This window comes from Dendrobates tinctorius, unplaced genomic scaffold (genome assembly GCF_039654945.1).
Source record: "Dendrobates tinctorius isolate UK_male_01 unplaced genomic scaffold, ASM3965494v1 ptg000085l, whole genome shotgun sequence".
Taxonomy (NCBI): Eukaryota; Metazoa; Chordata; class Amphibia; order Anura; family Dendrobatidae; genus Dendrobates; species Dendrobates tinctorius.
The window spans coordinates 7,957,109-7,975,751 of record NW_027361753.1 but is presented as its reverse complement, the minus strand read 5'-3'; the positions used below and the strand labels follow the sequence as shown (position 1 = coordinate 7,975,751).

Below are 18,643 nucleotides of genomic sequence, written 5' to 3'. Positions count from 1 at the left end.
TGGTATGAATAGGGCATGGTGTAATGCTTCATATCCCCTATGATGGCGCTGCAGGGAAACTTACAACCCAGGTTTCCATCACAGCCGATCACTGGAGGTCCTGGCACTTTGTAGTAATGTACGGTCAAAGGACCCTTCTAACAAGTAGTGACTGTTCAAAATTGACTGCAATGGGTTTCCAAACCCCAGCTTGTTCCTTATTTGCCTGATTTCAGCTGCATTGATATCAGAAAATTTGGAGTACATATGATGGCAGTGATAGATTAGCACACCACCTGTGTCTCAATATATCTCCTCTGGGGATATCATGTTGCAGGAAATTGTTCTGATCATCAGAACACTCAGAGGAGGAGACCGATGCGGCCCCATCACTGCCATCATCTGTACTCTAAATGAGTAAGCTCTGATATGCAGCTTAAGGCAGACTGTGGAAAAGCAGGGGCTTGGAAGACACTTACCGTTGTGGCCAAAAGTATTGACACCCCTGCAACTCTGTCAGATAATACTCAGTTTCTTCCTGAAAATGATTGCAAACACAAATTATTTGGTATTATTATCTTCATTTAATTTGTCTTAAATGAAAAAACACAAAAAGAGAATGAAGCAAAAACCAAAACATTGATCATTTCACACACAACTCCAAAAACGGGCCAGACAAAAGTATTGGCACCCTCAGCCTAATACTTGGTTGTTCTATGGGATTCAGGTCTGGACTCATTGCTGGCCACCTTAGAAGTCTCCAGTGCTTTCTCTCAAACCATTTTCTAGTGCTTTTTGAAGTGTGTTTTGGGTCATTGTCCTGCTGGAAGACCCATGACCTCTGAGGGAGACCCAGCTTTCTCACACTGGACCCTACATTATGCTGCAAAATTTGTTGGTAGTCTTCTGACTTCATAATGCCATGCACACGGTCAAGCAGTCCAGTGCCAGAGGCAGCAAAGCAACCCCAAAACATCAGGGAGCCTCCGCCATGTTTGATTGTAGGGACCGTGTTCTTTTCTTTGAATGCCTCTTTTTTTCTCTTGTAAACTCTATGTTGATGCCTTTGCCCAAAAAGCTCTACTTTTGTCTCATCTGACCAGAGAACATTCTTCCAAAACATTTTAGGCTTTTTCAGGTAAGTTTTGGCAAGCTCCAGCCTGGCTTTTTTATGTCTCGGGGTAAGAAGTGGGGTCTTCCTAGGTCTCCTACCATACAGTCCCTTTTCATTCAGACGCCGACGGATAGTACGGGTTGACACTGTTGTACCCTCGGACTGCAGGGCAGCTTGAACTTGTTTGGATGTTACTCGAGGTTCTTTATCCAACATCCGCACAATCTTGCATTGAAATCTCTTGTCAATTTTTCTTTTCCGGCCACATCTAGGGAGGTTAGCCACAGTGCCATGGGCTTTAAACTTCTTGATGACACTGCGCACGGTAGACACAGGAACATTCAGGTCTTTGGAGATGGACTTGTAGCCTTGAGATTGCTCATGCTTCCTCACAATTTGGTTTCTCAAGTCCTCAGACAGTTCTTTGGTCTTCTTTCTTTTCTCCATGCTCAATGTGGTACACACAAGGACACAGGACAGAGGTTGAGTCAACTTTAATCCATGTCAACTGGCTGCAAGTGTGATTTAGTTATTGCCAACACCTGTTAGGTGCCACAGGTAAGTTACAGGTGCTGTTAATTACACAAATTAGAGAGGCATCACATGATTTTTCGAACAGTGCCAATACTTTTGTCCACCCTCTATTTTATGTTTGGTGTGGAATTATATCCAATTTGGCTTTAGGACAATTCTTTTTGTGTTTTTTCATTTAAGACAAATTAAATGAAGATAATAATAACAAAGAATTTGTGTTTGCAATCATTTTCAGGAAGAAACTGAGTATTATCTGACAGAATTACAACTGTACATGCAGCTTTTATTTATTTTTTCACAAGAATAAAGACAAATCCCATAATAAAGTGATTTGTAAACTTTCATAACTCCCCATGTTGGCCAAAACTATAAAAAAAAGAAAAGAAAAGGTATTGTTAAAATTTAAAGAGGGATTTTATTGCATGGCCTCGTTGTTCTGATACAATGGAGCTGCTTAGGCCATGAGCGGTGGCAATGGCTACGTTACAAATCTTACTCCAGCAGGGGCACACGTACGTGGAGGCCATTAGTTCGGCTCTCCGGCGTACGCCTCTTCATGCATCAGGAGCGTCTGACTCCATCACACCCCCCTCATGAAGACCAGTGTGAACAATGACAGGCTTGATATATTGGGCCCATAGTATTGACGAGCCTTTCTTACTTTATCCGGGAAGGAGTATGAACTTGTATGGATGACTGCTAGGATTTATAGATGTAAATCATGTACTCAACCCATTAATCATTCAGAACAATCAGCATCAGTATAGGCATAAGGGCCCCAACATACAGCCGTGGCTGAAAGTGGTGGCACCCTTGCAATAGTTCCAGAAAAGTAATCATTACTCCCAGAAAATTATTGCAATTCCCCATGTTTTGTCATACACATGTTTATTTCCTGTGTGTGTTGGAACAACAACAAAAAAACACAAAAAGGAAAAAAAAGGGAAATAGGACAATTTCACTAAAAAACTCCCAAAATGGGAGAACAAAATTATTGACACCCTCAGCGTAATATTTGGATGCACAGCCTTTGGAGTAAATAACTGCAATCAGTCGCTTCCTATAACCATCCACAAGCTTCTTCCACCTCTCAGCTGGGATTTCGGACCACTCTTCTATTGTAAACTGCTCCCGGTCTCTCATATGTGAAGGCGCCTTCTCCCAGCAGCAATTGTCAGATCTCTCCACAGGTGATCAATGGGATTTACATCCAGACTCATTGCTGCCACTTCAGAACTCTCCTGTGCTTTGTTTCCATCCATTTCTGGGGGCTTTTTTGAAATAGGTTTGGGGTTATTCTCCTGCTGGACGACCTATGACCTAGGACACAAACCCAGCTTTCTGACACTGGGCACTATATTGTGACCCAAAATCCTTTAGTAATCTTCAGATATATGATGCCTTGCACACAGTCAAGGCACCCAGTGCTAGAGGCAGCAGAACAACCCCAAAACATCTTAGAAACTTCACTATATTTGACTGTAGGTACTTTTTTCCTTTGTAGGCCTCATTCCGTTTTCAGTAAACAGTAGAATGATGTGCTTTACCAAAAAGCTCTATCCTGCCCACAATACGCTTTCCCAGAAGGAATGTACTCACGTACATTTTGCCAAACTGCAGTCTAGCTTTTTTATGCCTCTGTGTCAGCAGTGGTGCCCTCCTGAGTCTCCTGCTTTTCATTTCATTCATAGGTCGACTGACAGTTTGCGCTGACACTGATGCATCCATCCTAAGCTTGCAGTACAGCTTGACTTTCTTTGGAATTTGATTGGGACTGCTTATCCGCCATCCAGACTATCCTGTGTTACAACCTTTCCTCAATTTTTCTATGCTGTCCACGTCCATGGAGATTAGCTACAGTGCCATGGGTTGTCACTTCTTGATTATGTTGCACATCGTGGACAAAGGAACAACATCATCTCTGGAGATGGGCTTGTAACCTTGAGATTGTTGATATTGTTTAACAATTTTGGTTCTCATGTCCTGAGACAGTTCTTTTCTCCTCTTTCTGTTCTCCATGCTTAGTGTGGCACACACAGACACACAATGCAAAGATTGAGTCAACTTCTCCCCATTTTATTTGGTTTCAGGTGTGATTTCCATATTGCCCACACCTGTTACTTGCCACAGGTGAGTTTGAACAAGCATCACATGCCTGAAACAGTTGATCACTGAAGTTGCGTGAACTTAGCAAAATTCGGTTCGGATTACGATCGCTGGCGAATATTGTATTTGGAATATTCGCTGAACGCAGCCGAACAGCATTGGAGTCAATGGGACTAGAGTTGAGCAAATAAGTTCGGAACCGAGCGTCAAACATAAATTCAGCACAAATATGTCAAATTCGGATTCGGCCATCGTTTCCGAACATATTTTCGCTCAGATCTATTGTTCACCCACAATTTTATAAAGGTGCCAACAATTTTGCCTTTTTTTTCTGTTTTTTCTTTTTAGCGTTGTTCAAAAGCACAAAGGAAAAAAAGCATGTGCATAACAAAACATGTGTAACTGAAATAATATTACAAACATACACATATATTACACACACACACACATACAGTTAGCACTATGTGTTTTTTTCCTGCATAGAGTATGTCTTTAACCCCTTCCTGACATATGAGTTATATAGCCGGCAAGAGCCTCTAACTGCACAGATCACAGCAAACGTAGATTGCTGCAGTTTTAGCCACTTAGATATACCAAGGCATCTAAGTGGTTGGACACAGGGGGTCCTTTTGTCACGCCACCAACCTCCTGCAGGGCGCCCAAAAGGTTGCCATGGGAACAGGGGACCTACTGATCGCCCCTGTGTCTGCCATCTTTGCACTCATAAGGTTATTATAGGAGATCGCACGAACGTATAATATTAGACTATTACAGACTACCTTGCCTGCAATCTAACAGGTTCAAAAAGGAAATTAAAATAATAAAAAAAATTGTAAATTATTTTTTTTTTTTAAATGCACAAAAAAGCAGAGGTAATAATAGTAATAAAAAATGTAATTGGTATGTCTGATAATGTCCAAACATTATAAAATAACAATATTTATCCCGCATGATGACTGTCAAAAGAAAATGCCAGAATTGCTGTTTTTTTTTGTCATCTTGCAAAAGCAACCAACACATCAAGTAACAAAAAGAACTAGATCTTACCTAGCAAGAAAATAAGCTCAATAACATCTGTAAATAAAGAACTTTTTCCTATTTTTTTTTTTTACTATCTATATAGATATATAAGAAGTAAACAAAAGTCACCATTCGTAAAAGCCTGGAACTTGCAAGTTCCCTCTACAAACAAATAATTTGCACTTCCCTGGTTGGGTATTCCTGCTATCTTAGCTCTCTACATTTATCTGTTTCTGCAGCTGACACTGGCAGGGAGAAAGTAAAGTAATTTTGGACAGGCTTACCTACAGGAGTTAAAGACTCAAAACACTCTTCCCTTTTTCATTGGTGACTAAGGACTAGGAAGTCTGGTAAGAACTTTCGGAACAGGATGGCAGTCTCATCAAGACATAGGGACCCATTCATCAAAGCTTTAACACCAGTATTTTGGCATAAAAAGCTTTGAAACGCCATATAATTGTAATAATATATATATATATATATATATATATATATATATATTTGAACGACCATCAGCTCAATCTCGAGAAATGGCGACTTAAAAGATGAACGCTCTGCAGGAAGATCGATCTTCTGCAAGCCTAGATAGATCCACCATGGTCTTACCCCACCATTATCTTGATAGTATCAAGTCATCAAGTTGCTGGTCTTCCTCTTCGCCTTGTTTCTTCTATTCCTCAGACCATGATGTCCTCCTCCAGTGATTTCTCTCTTTGTATGATGTGTCCAAAGAATGCAAGTCGTAGATTGGTGAGTCTAGCTTCGAGTGTCATGTCTGGCTTGATTTGCTCCAAAATTGGTTTGTTCTTCTTGCCACTCATGGTATTGATAACATCCCTCTCCAGCACCACATATAGTAAGCATCAATTCGTCTGTCTTGTTTCTTTATCGTTCAGGTTTAGCATCCATGTTACTACAGAAAAGATCAGACTATGTACGAGACCGTGTCTTCATCGAAACTGAAATATTCCTTGATTTGAAGACCTTGTCCAGTGACTTCATTGTTGATTTTCCCATAGCTATTCTCCTATTGACTTCTGGTGTCATCGCTGCATCTTGAGTCATCATCGATCTGAGTAGGTTTCCGTCCTTTACAAATTCTAGTTCGTCGCCGACCATCTCAAATGTGTCCCGGTCGTACCTGGAAGTAGCCAATATCTTTGTCTTTTTTGTGCTGGTTTGAAGTCCCATGTTTGAGCTTTCCATCTTCACACCCCGTAATATGTCCTACATTCCATTTACGCTCGTTGCTATCAATAATGTTGTATCATCTGTGTATTTAAGTTCGTTGCTGATTCGTCCAGCAATTTTGATTCTTTCTTCATTTCGACAAGTCCAGTCTTCCTGAAAATAGCTTTTGCATATTAATTGCAGAAAAATGGTGACAGGATACAGCCATGACTGACGCCTCGCTCTACTTTGTTCATTTCGGCCTGTGGCTTCTTGGTTGATATATAGGTTCCTAATGAGGCTGATCACATGGCTTGACACACCCATATCTTTCATGGTGTTCCAAAGTTTCTTGTAATCAACACAGTCGAAGGCTATGCTGTAGTCAATGAAGCAAAGATAGATCTCTGTGTTGCATTCTTTGACCTTTTCCATTATCCATCTAATGTTAGCAATCACATCTCTTGTTCCTCTGCCTTTTCTGAATCCTGCTTGTTCCTCTGGCAGGTCTTTGTCATAGTAAGGCCGTAACCATCTTTGTAGGATCTTCAATAGTATTTTGCTGGCATGAGGTGTGAGTGCAATAGTCCGACAGTTTCCACAGTCAGTAGCATCTCCTTTCTTCGGAATAAACACAGATCTTTTGTCCAGCCCTTCGGCCATTCACCAGTTTTCCCTATCTGTTGATAAAGGTGTCTGATGACATCAACTGCTGCTTCTGAAGCCTTTATTAGCTCTACTGGAATATTGTCAGATCCAGGTGCTTTGTTGCTTGACGGAAACTTTTTTGGATCAACGACTTCGTCTTTCAGGATGCTTGGCTCGCTATCATTTCCAGTCTCAACTTCTTCCCTTATCAATGTCGTTCTTGTATAGGTGCTCAGTGCACTCTTTCCATCTTTCCTTGATCTGTTCCGTCTCAGTTAGTTTGTTCCCTTTGGCATCTTCCAATCTGCCCACTATTGGTAGAAACTTTTGTCCATTCTCTGTGATCTTTAGGCTTACCTTCCTGGTCTTGCCTTTCAGATGTTTGCTTTTTTTCTCTGTACATATTTTTGGTAATTAAGTTCTTCGCCTGCTCAAGTGGTTCTCTTTAGTCTTTTACTGTTGTTGCTGTGTGTCCTGCTGGTTTTTACCTTTTGCCATTTGTCTTTCTTCAAAGATCGTTAGGATCGCTTCTGTTAACCATGGCCTCTTGTTTATTGTCTTACTTGATTTTTCAGTAATAACAGTATTTGTGTGGGTCCATAATTCATCAGGCTTTTTTTCTTCCATGTCCAGAGACATATATCGGTTGTTCAGACCGTTTCAAAATACTTTAGGTATTTTGGTCAAAAAGGAGTTGGAAATGGCCTGTTGTCTAGTACGTTTGTGCAGCCTGACTATAATATTTGCTGTCAAAAGTTCTTGCCTTGTTTAAACGTTAATGATCGATGACCTCCATCCTTGGTGAATGCAAATGTAGTCAATCTGATTCTTAGATCCCCCATTTGGTGATGTCCACATGTAGAGTCTTTGGTTGTGATTTTGGAAGCAGGTGTTCAAGATGGACAATAGATTTGTCCTACAAATGTCAATGCATCTTCCTCCAGCCTTGTTTTGATCACCAAATCCAAAGTTTTCAACAACGGTTTGTGGAAGGCCGGCTCACTTAGCTGCTACTCGAGGTAGACACAGGCACACGTGGGTTACAGTCTCTGGGTGGTTTATTGCATCATAAACTCAAAATGGTAAAAGAAAAACAGGCTTTCTGGCTCAAAAGGAAAGAAACAGTTCATAAACAGTCCTGCCCAGCACTTCTGGGCCAACACATATGGTAGCTCCCACAGGAGCGTCAGCCTAGAGGCTTTCTTGCCTCTACATAACAGACGACATAAAAAAACCAAACTGGCTGCACATTTATTTCCCCATCCACACCCTTGAGGTGGAGATATGGTGAGTAGGCGTTCCGCCCTTCTCTTACCTACTCACCTAAAAACCTGCCCATAACATGGCCGCTTAACTCCTTCAGCACATATCATGCTGAAAAGAAACATAGGTTTCTAGATCATGGAGGAAAGCAGTCTCTGTGACACATATCTCTCCTCACATATCGTGCCAGTGACCCTGGCTCCACGTTTGCCATGGCCCACTTTACATTTAAGTCTCCCATGATTATGAGTAAGTTTTGTTTTGGCGTCTTGTCGATATTTTCTACAACTTGATCCTAGAGTAGTTCAACGTCCTCCTCCTCGGCATCTGTTGTTAGTGAGCAGACTTGTATAACTATGACATGGACTGGTGCTCTTTGTAGTCGTATCGAGATGACTATTGTAGATCAGGACAGAGCCAGTTAATCTTAAGTAGAGAAGAAAAGCGACACTGTGCATAGGGAGGCTAAGAGATAGTTCTATGTATAAGGTCCTTAAGGGAAATGTACACTGCTGGATTTGGCTGAATACAAGGGAAAGTTAAGAGAAGCGATATACTGCAGGATGGGTTCTGTATAAAGGGACTGAGATTAGTTGAGTTGTGTTTCTTGCATGCTGCTTAGGGACCAGTTATGTAAAACTACAAACGCCGCTCTATTGAAGCATATGACAAAAGATATTTTCCGGTGTTTCTGCAGCAGGTAACAAGCATAACTTTGCACTGATATGGCAGTACAAAACAGGGCTGTGGAGTCGGAGTCGTGGAGTCGGAGCTCATTTTGGTGGAGTTGGAGTCGGTATAAAATGGACCGACTCCGACAATATATAATGAATTGGGTACAGTAGTTCAATGCAGAATGTGCTGAATATTTTGTCTTTAGAATTTGGGAAAGTTATGAAATGTCCTATAAATGACTGTTCTATTCCTGATCTAAGGCTACATTCACACACAGCGTTTTTGCTGCGTTTTTTGAGGATACGTTTTTCAGCTGCAAAAGCAGATCAGCTTTTTAAAAAACCGCATCACCTGAAAGGTTTTTGAGCTCATAGATAATGTTTTCAATAGCAAAAGCCGATTAGTAAACAGCCACACAAACTGACATGGTCATTCAGCCCAAAAACGGATCCTCAGAAAACAATGTGTCTGAATGTCATATCTTGAAACCCATTGACTTTGCTGGGATGCCCAGAGTCACTGCATTTTACTGCAAAAAATGGATCCGCAAACCGCTGTGTGTGAATCATGGCCGTAGCTAGCGAGGGGCAGGGGGGGCACCTGCCCCCCACCCTAGAAGCAGGGGCACGCACCTTTCAAAACTCACTTGTATGCTGCAGTGCTCCGTCCTGCACCGGCTCCAGACTGCAGGGGGCAATCTCCCCTCCTCTGTCCTGTCTTCTGCCGTCTTCACCAGAGAGAGGAGGGGGAGGGGTGTCTGCCCTGCACAGGATCCGATTCATGGGCCCCGAGCTGGAGAAAGTGAGAAAGTTGTGCACACGCTGCAGCTGGCATTGAGAGATAGTCTGCATGAGGGACATGCTGGAAATCTGATTGGAAAAGTGAGGAAATTGGCTACTGCCGCCAGAACCCCTAAAATTGATTCCATCTTGAAGAGACGTGCTGGGAAAGGGGCAATTGTCGATCAAGCCACTCGGTGGGGCAGCACTTATTTAATGATTGAGCGATTGCTTGAACTAAAACCATTTCTTATAGATATGGTGAACCCTCAGGTAACCCTAAATGAAGGTCAATGGACACAGGTGGCTGAATTGAAGGAATTGCTTAATCACCCATTTACCGTGACTAAAAATGTACAAGCTGAGGATTTAACTCCTGGCATTTTCATAAGGGAGTGGAAAAACTTGCTATTTTGCCTGTCCCAAAGAGGAGGTTTAATCGCAGATGGCATTCCTGCTTCAATGAAACAGAGAGAGAGACAGCTATTTCTGGCTGCTGTTTATGTGGACCCAAGTCATCGTACACTGCTTGATGATCAACAGCTTACTAAAGGAAAAGAACCTCTGACTGAGGTAGCAGTTGGGATGAGTGGCCTACAGGAGGACTGCCAGGCGCAAGAGGACTTGGGTCCTGACAGTGCTACTGCTGCCATATCTTCATCCTCATCAGATGAGGAGTTTGACTTTGACAAGTATTTGGATGACATGGAGCAGGCAAAGCGTTGCCGCAAGGAAAAAGATTTCACTCCGTCTCCTATAGTAAGCAGATTGACCATATTTCAGCAAAATGTTTCACTTGTTCTCAAAGAAATAGAAAAATTCAACCGTTCATCAAAACTGACTGTGCATGAGGCAATTCCTTATACCCGGAAATTGTTAGAGATGTTGCCCATGTGGTTACGGCTTTGCCTCCAACCCAAGTTATTGTAGAGAGGTTGTTCTCTGGCCTTAAAATTATTAGGTCAGATTTGAGGTCATGTATGACGGACAATCTGATGGAGGCAATTCCATTTCTTAGAACAAATTCAAAGACTGCACATATGTTATTTAGTATGTTTTTTTTGAAAATTGTTTTTTGCCACTTACATAGTTTATTACATTTATTACTATATATATATATATATATATATATATATATATATATATATATATACACATATACACACACAATATATATATATATGTAATCAATATTACATGCTGTATTACATATTTACAATTTATTACAGCTTTTTGTGTTCTAAAGTTGAATTCCAATATATAAATATTATGTTCTATCTAAATATCTTGATTATTGTTTCATAACAATGATTAAATGTCTGATGTTCACATTGTACTACAATACATTTTTCACTTAACTATAAGCTATATATGTGGGAGTCGGAGTCGTGGAGTCGGTGGAAGGGAAATTGAGGAGTCGGAGTCGCCGGTTTGGCTTACCGACTCCACAGCTCTGGTACAAAGTTATACTACAGTATCCTGTAGTCTTGTATGAGCAAAGGATAGTTTAGCTTTCCTAGAACCCAGCTAATGATGTAAAACCACACAGTCAGCTATACTGATGTCAGTGGCAGAAGATACTAAGACCTGCCAGGCAGAGTGCTGTACAGGAGCAGAGAGGGTACAAGAGTATAAGTGAATTTTACTCTTATCTTGATGATAATGCAGTTTGGTGGGGCAACTAAAGAGCACACACGAGACAGGGGAAGGGTTTGCAGCACTAAGGAAAAGCAAGGTACAAAAGATGTTGGGCTAAGACTATATATTAACAAAAAATATGTATTTATTGTGCATTCTGAAAAATAATGTGATTCTGGGAAGAACTCTATAATTGTTTTCAATATATCGATGCAACACTTTACATACATCAATGTTGTTTTAACTTGCGGTGATGCTGCTCTACACATCTTAGAGTGGTATCTATCGACAGAGTCACTGTCTCTCTCAATGATAAGGCAGTCAACTGGGCTTTAACTTTAGTTTTGTCATAAAGGATAGTAAACTGGGCAATAGCTCCTGAACACTCATGAGGAAGAGAAAACCTTCAATAATTACAGCTGGCGCTGCTGTCACTAACTGTCCGAGACGTTCAGAGGGAATGGCAGCCAGAAACGTCACCAGCACAATAGAGGATGTCCAGCTTTATTAATGCTGCACTGCTCTATACTAAAGCTCACAACAGGATGAACCAGAAACTAAAATCTGCAAACATGGTTCTTTATAAAAGGGTGTCAGATATAATGTAAGTAAAAGCCTCCACCAGCAGAATAGTGAGCGCAGCTCTGGAGTATAATAAAGGATGTAACCCAGGATCAGTAATGTAATGTATGTACACAGTGACTGCACCAGCAGAATAGTGAGTGCAGCTCTGGAGTATAATACAGGATGTAACTCAGGATCAGTAATGTAACGTATGTACACAGTGACTGCACCAGCAGAATAGTGAGTGCAGCTCTTGGGTATAATACAGGAGGTAACTCAGGATCAGTAATGTAATGTATGTACACAGTGACTGCACCAGCAGAATAATGAGTGCAGCTCTGGGGTATAATACAGGATGTAACTCAGGATCAGTAATGTAATGTATGCACACAGTGACTGCACCAGCAGAATAGTGAGTGCAGCTCTCGGTTATAATACAGGATCTAACTCAGGGATCAGTAATGTATGTAAATAGTGACTGCATAAGCAGAATAGTGAGTGCAGCTATGGGGTATAATACAGGATGTAACTCAGGATCAGTAATGTAATGTATGTACACAGTGACTGCACCAGGAGAATAGTGAGTGCAGCTCTGGAGTATAATACAGGAAGTAACTCAGGATCAGTAATGTAATGTATGTACACAGTGACTGCACCAGCAGAATAGTGAGTGCAGCTCTGGAGTATAATACAGGATGTAACTCAGAATCAGTACAGGATCAGTAATGTAAAGTATGTACACAGTGACTGCACAAGTAGAATAGTGAGTGCAGCTCTGGGGTATAATTCAGGATGTAACTCAGGATCAGTAATGTAATGTATGTACACAGTGACTGCACCAACAGAATAGTGAGTGCTGCTCTGGAGTATAATACAGGATGTAACTCAGGATTAGTAATGTAATGTATGTACACAGTGACTGCACAAGCAGAATAGTGAGTGCAGCTCTGGGGTATAATTCAGGATGTAACTCAGGATCAGTAATGTAATGTATGTACACAGTGACTGCACCAGCAGAATAGTGAGTGCAGCTCTGGAGTATAATACAGGAGGTAACTCAGGGATCAGTACAGGATCAGTAATGTAATGTATGTACACAGTGACTGCACCAGCAGAATAATGAGTGCAGCTCTGGAGTATAATAAAGGATGTAACTCCGGATCAGTAATGTAATGTATGTACACAGTGACTGCACAAGCAGAATAGTGAGGGCAGCTCTGGGGTATAATACATGATGTAACTCAGGATCAGTAAGGTAATGTATGTACACAGAGACTGCACCAACAGAATAGTGAGTGCAGCTCTGGAGTATAATACAGGATGTAACTCAGGATTAGTAATGTAATGTATGTACATAGTGATTGCAGCAGCAGAATAGTGAGTGCAGCTCTGGAGTATAATACAGGATGTAACTCAGGATCAGTACAGGATAAGTAATGTAATGTATGTACACAGTGACTGCACCAGGAGAATAGTGAGTGCAGCTCTGGAGTATAATACAGGATGTAACTCAGGATCAGTAATGTAATGTATGTACACAGTGACTGCACAAGCAGAATAGTGAGTGCAGCTCTGGGGTATAATACAGGATGTAACTCAGGATCAGTAATGTAATGTATGCACACAGTGACTGCACCAACAGAATAGTGAGTGCAGCTCTGGAGTATAATACAGGATGTAACTCCGGATTAGTAATGTAATGTATGTACTAGTGACTGCAGCAGCAGAATAGTGAGTGCAGCTCTGGAGTATAATACAGGATGTAACTCAGGATCAGTGCAGGATCAGTAATGTAATGTATGTACATAGTGACTGCACAAGCAGAATAGTGAGTGCAGCTCTGGGGTATAATACAGGATGTAACTCAGGATCAGTAATGTAATGTATGTACACAGTGACTGCACAAGCAGAATAGTGAGTGCAGCTCAGGGGTATAATTCAGGATGTAACTCGGGATCAGTAATGTAATGTATGTACACAGTGACTGCACAAGCAGAATAGTGAGTGCAGCTCTGGGGTATAATACAGGATGTAACTCAGGATCAGTAATGTAATGTATGTACACAGTGACTGCACAAGCAGAATAGTGAGTGCAGCTCAGGGGTATAATTCAGGATGTAACTCAGGATCAGTAATGTAATGTATGTACACAGTGACTGCACCAGCAGAATAGTGAGTGCAGCTCTGGAGTATAATACAGGAGGTAACTGGGATCAGTACAGGATCAGTAATGTAATGTATGTACATAGTGACTGAACAAGCAGAATAGTGAGTGCAGCTCTGGGGTATAATACAGGATGCACCTCAGGATCAGTAATGTATGTACACAGTGACTGCACCAACAGAATAGTGAGTGCAGCTCTGGAGTATAATACAGGATGTAACTCAGGATCAGTAATGTAATGTACAGTCATGGCCAAAAGTTTTGAGAATGACACAAATATTATATTTTCACATGATCTGCTGCCCTCTGGTTTTTATGTTTGTTTGTCAGATGTTTTTATCACATACAGAAATATAATTGCAATCATATTATGAGTAACAAAAGGTTATATTGACAGTTAGAATGAGTTAATGCAGCAAGTCAATATTTGCAGTGTTGACCCTTCTTCTTCAGGACCTCAGCAATTCTCCCTGGCATGCTCTCAATCAATTTCTGGATCAAATCCTGACTGATAGCGGTCCATTCTTGCAAAATCAATGCTTTTATTTTGTCTGAATTTGAAGGTTTTTGTTTGTCCACCCGTCTCTTGATGATTGACCACAAGTTCTCAATGGGATTAAGATCTGGGGAGTTTCCAGGCCATGGTCCCAAAATCTCTATGTTTTGTTCCCTGAGCCATTTAGTTATCACCTTTGCTTTATGGCAAGGTGCTCCATCATGTTGAAAAAGGCATTGTTGATCGCCAAACTGCTCTTGGACGGTTGAGAGAAGTTGCTCTCGGAGGACATTCTGGTACCATTCTTTTTTCATGGCTGTGTTTTTAGGCAAGACTAAGAGAGAGCCCATTCCCTTGGCTGAGAAGCCACCCCACACATGAATGGTTTCAGGATGCTTGACAGTTGGCATGAGACAAGACTGGTGGTAGCGCTCACCTGGTCTTCTCCGAATAAGCAGTTTGCCAGATGTCCCAAACAATCGAAAAGGGGATTCATCAGAGAAAATGACTTTACCCCAGTCCTCAGCAGTCCACTCCCTGTACCTCTTGCAGAATATCAGTCTGTCCATGATGTTTTTTCTGGAGAGAAGTGGCTTCTTTGCTGCCCTCCTTGAGACCAGGCCTTGCTCCAAGAGTCTCAGCCTCACAGTGCGTGCAGATGCACTCACACCTGCCTGCTGCCATTCCTGAGCAAGCTCTGCACTGCTGGTAGCCCGATCCCGCAGCTGAAACACTTTTAAGAGACAGTCCTGGCGCTTGCTGGTCTTTCTTGGGCGCCCTGGAGCCTTTTTGGCAACAAGGGAACCTCTCTCCTTGAAGTTCTTGATGATGCGATAGATTGTTGACTGAGGTGCAATCTTTCTAGCTGCGATACTCTTCCCTGTTAGGCCATTTTTGTGCAGTGCAATGATGACTGCACGTGTTTCTTTAGAGATAACCATGGTTAACAGAAGAGAAACAATGATGCCAAGCACCAGCCTCCTTTTAAAGTGTCCAGTGGTGTCATTCTTGCTTAATCATGACAGATTGATCTCCAGCCCTGTCCTCATCAACACCCACACCTGTGTTAATGGAGCAATCACTGAAACGATGTCAGCTGGTCCTTTTAAGGCAGGGCTGCAATGATGTTGAAATGTGTTTTGGGGGATAAAGTTAATTTTCTAGGCAAATATTGACTTTGCAAGTAATTGCTGTTAAGCTGATCACTCTTTATAACATTCTGGAGTATATGCAAATTGCCATTAGAAAAAATGAAGCAGTAGACTTTGTAAAAATTAATATTTGGATCATTCTCAAAACTTTTGGCCATGACTGTATGTACACAGTGACTGCACCAGCAGAATAGTGAGTGCAGCTCTGGAGTAGAATACAGGATGTAACTCAGGATCAGTAATGTAATGTATGTACACAGTGACTGCACCAGCAGAATAGTGAATGCAGCTCTGGGGTATAATACAGGATGTAACTCAGGATCAGTAATGTAATGTATGTACACAGTGACTGCACCAGCAGAATAGTGAATGCAGCTCTGGAGTATAATACAGGATGTAACTCAGGATCAGTAATGTAATGTAAGTACACAGTGATTGCACCAGCAGAATAGTGAGTGTAGCTCTGGAGTATAATACAGGATGTAACTCAGGATCAGTACAAGATCAGTAATGTAATGTATGTACACAGTGATTGCACCAGCAGAAAAGTGAGTGCAGCTCTGGAGTATAATAGAGGATGTAACTCAGGATCAGTAATGTAATGTATGTACATAGTGACTGCACCAGCAGAATAGTGAGTGCAGCTCTGGGGTATAATACAGGATGTAACTCAGGATCAGTACAGGATCAGTAATGTAATGTATGTACACAGTGACTGCACCAGCAGAATAGTGAGTGCAGCTCTGGGGTATAATACAAGATGTAACTTAGGATCAGTAATGTAATGTATGTACACAGTGACTGCACCAGCAATATAGTGAGTGCAGCTCTGTAGTATAATACAGGATGCAACTCAGGATCAGTAATGTAATGTATGTACACAGTGACTGCACCAGCAGAATAGTCAGACACCACCGCTGCTGCCGCTCTCTCGTTTGGTGGGCTGAAATTTTCACATACCCCCAGACCTGAGAACAGACAGGGTGGAGGTGTTGGTTTGCTCCTTTCATCACAATGTGCTTTCCAGGTCATCCCCCCGGTTCCCTCACTTACATTTCCTTCCTTTGAAGTCCACGCCGTCAGACTCTTTAAGCCCTTCTCCTTACGAGTGGCGGTCGTTTATCGCCCTCCAGGCTCCTCCCGCCAGTTTCTAGACCACTTCACCACCTGGCTTACTCACTTTCTGTCCTGTGACATCCCCACCCTCATCATGGGAGACTTTAACATCCCCATCAATGATCCGCTCTCCCAGTCTGCCTCTCATCTTCTTTCTCTAACTTCTTCATTCGGCCTCTCACAGTTTACTAATTCTCCTACACATGAGGACGGGAATACTCTGGACCTGGTTTTCTCCCGTCCCGGCTCGCTGCACGACTTTACTAATTCACCTCTCCCGCTCTCGGACCACAACCTTCTTTCCTTCTCTGTCAAGAATTGTCTCCTCACCCGGGACACCCCCACTTACCACACTTATCGGAATACACGTACCATTAATACCCAACAGCTTAGGGACAATCTCCACACATCTTTAGCCCCCATCTCCACCCTCTCCTGTCCAGACATAGCATTGTCACACTTCAATAATACACTGAAGAATGCCCTAGATGAAGCAGCACCTTCTATACGCAGAAAGACCCGACACAGACAACGGCAGCCCTGGCACACAACGCAAACACGCTTTCTTCAGCGCTGCTCGAGGTGTGCAGAGCGGCAGTGGAGAAAATCTCTCTTAGCAGAAGACTTCATCCACTATAAGTTCATGCGCAAAACCTATAACTCTGCCCTTCATCTGGCCAAACAATCCTACTTCACCACCCTCATCACCTCACTATCCAACAACCCAAGACGACTTTTTGAAATCTTAAACTCCCTCCTGAAACCTAAAGTACAGGCCCCCATCACCAACCTCAGCGGTGAGGATCTGGCCACTTATTTCCTAGAAAAAATCAACCACATCCATCAGGATATCTCAGCCCTATCTCCTCAGTGCCTGGATCCCCTTCCCTGCCGCACCTCTAGCTCACTAGACATCTTTGAGCCTGTTTCAGAAGAAGAAGTTTCCAAGCTCCTCGCTTCTGCTCGGCCTACAACCTGCAACAGTGACCCTATTCCTTCACAGCTCCTGCAGTCTCTCTCACCAGTGGTCACCACTCACCTGACTAAAATATTTAACCTCTCTCTTTCTTCAGGTATATTTCCCTCCTCATTTAAACATGCCATCATAACCCCTTTACTTAAAAAGCCATCCCTGGACCAGAACTGCACTGCTAACTACAGACCTGTCTCTAACCTTCCCTTCATCTCTAAACTCCTGGAACGCCTGGTCCACTCCCGTCTAATCCGTTATCTCTCGGATAACTCTCTTCTCGACCCCTTACAATCTGGTTTCCGCTCTTTACACTCTACTGAAACTGCCCTCACTAAAGTCTCTAATGATTTAATAACAGCTAAATCGAAAGGTCATTGCTCCCTGCTGATTCTCCTGGATCTCTCTGCCACATTTGACACTGTGGATCACCAGCTCCTCCTCACTATGCTCCGCTCTATAGGCCTCAAGGACACAGCCCTCTCCTGGTTCTCCTCCTACCTCTCTGACCGCTCCTTCACTGTATCTTTTTCCGGCTCCTCTTCCTCTTCTCGTCCCCTTACTATCGGGGTCCCGCAGGGCTCAGTCCTAGGCCCCCTCCTCTTCTCTTTATACACTGCCCCTATTGGACAAACAATCAGCAGATTTGGGTTCCAGTATCATCTCTATGCTGATGAAACCCAATTATACACTTCTTCCCCTGACATCACCCCTACCCTAATTCAAAATACCAAGGATTGTCTGTCTGCTGTCTCTAGCATCATGTCCTCCCTCTATCTGAAACTAAATCTCTCTAAAACTGAACTTCTTGTGTTTCTCCCCTCTACTAACCTCACTCTACCTAACATCGAAATAACCCTGGAGGGTTCAACCATAACTCCCAAGCAGCATGCCCGCTGTCTTGGGGTCATATTCGACACTGAACTTTCCTTTACTCCGTACATCCGATCACTCAGTCGCTCTTGTCACCTGCATCTTAAAAACATCTCCAGAATCCGACCTTTTCTCACCTTTGAAACTGCTAAGACTCTTACTGTCGCTCTTATTCATTCTCGTCTGGACTACTGCAACTCTCTTCTGATCGGTCTCCCTCTTACCAAACTTTCTCCTCTCCAATCCATCTTGAATGCGGCAGCCAGGGTCATATTTCTGTCCAGCCGCTTCACCGATGCCTCCATCTTGTGCCAGTCATTACACTGGCTACCTAATCGCTACAGGGTCCAGTATAAACTCATCTCTCTCACCCACAAAGCTCT

At 42.5% G+C, this 18,643-nt stretch overlaps 1 protein-coding gene across 8 annotated transcripts in view; it reads right to left on the bottom strand.

Annotated features, from left to right (window-relative positions):
* The window catches only part of WDR7 (WD repeat domain 7), a 402,328-nt gene that overhangs the window by 71,374 nt on the left and 312,311 nt on the right, over window positions 1-18,643 (bottom strand). The gene's annotated exons all lie outside the window — the stretch shown is intronic.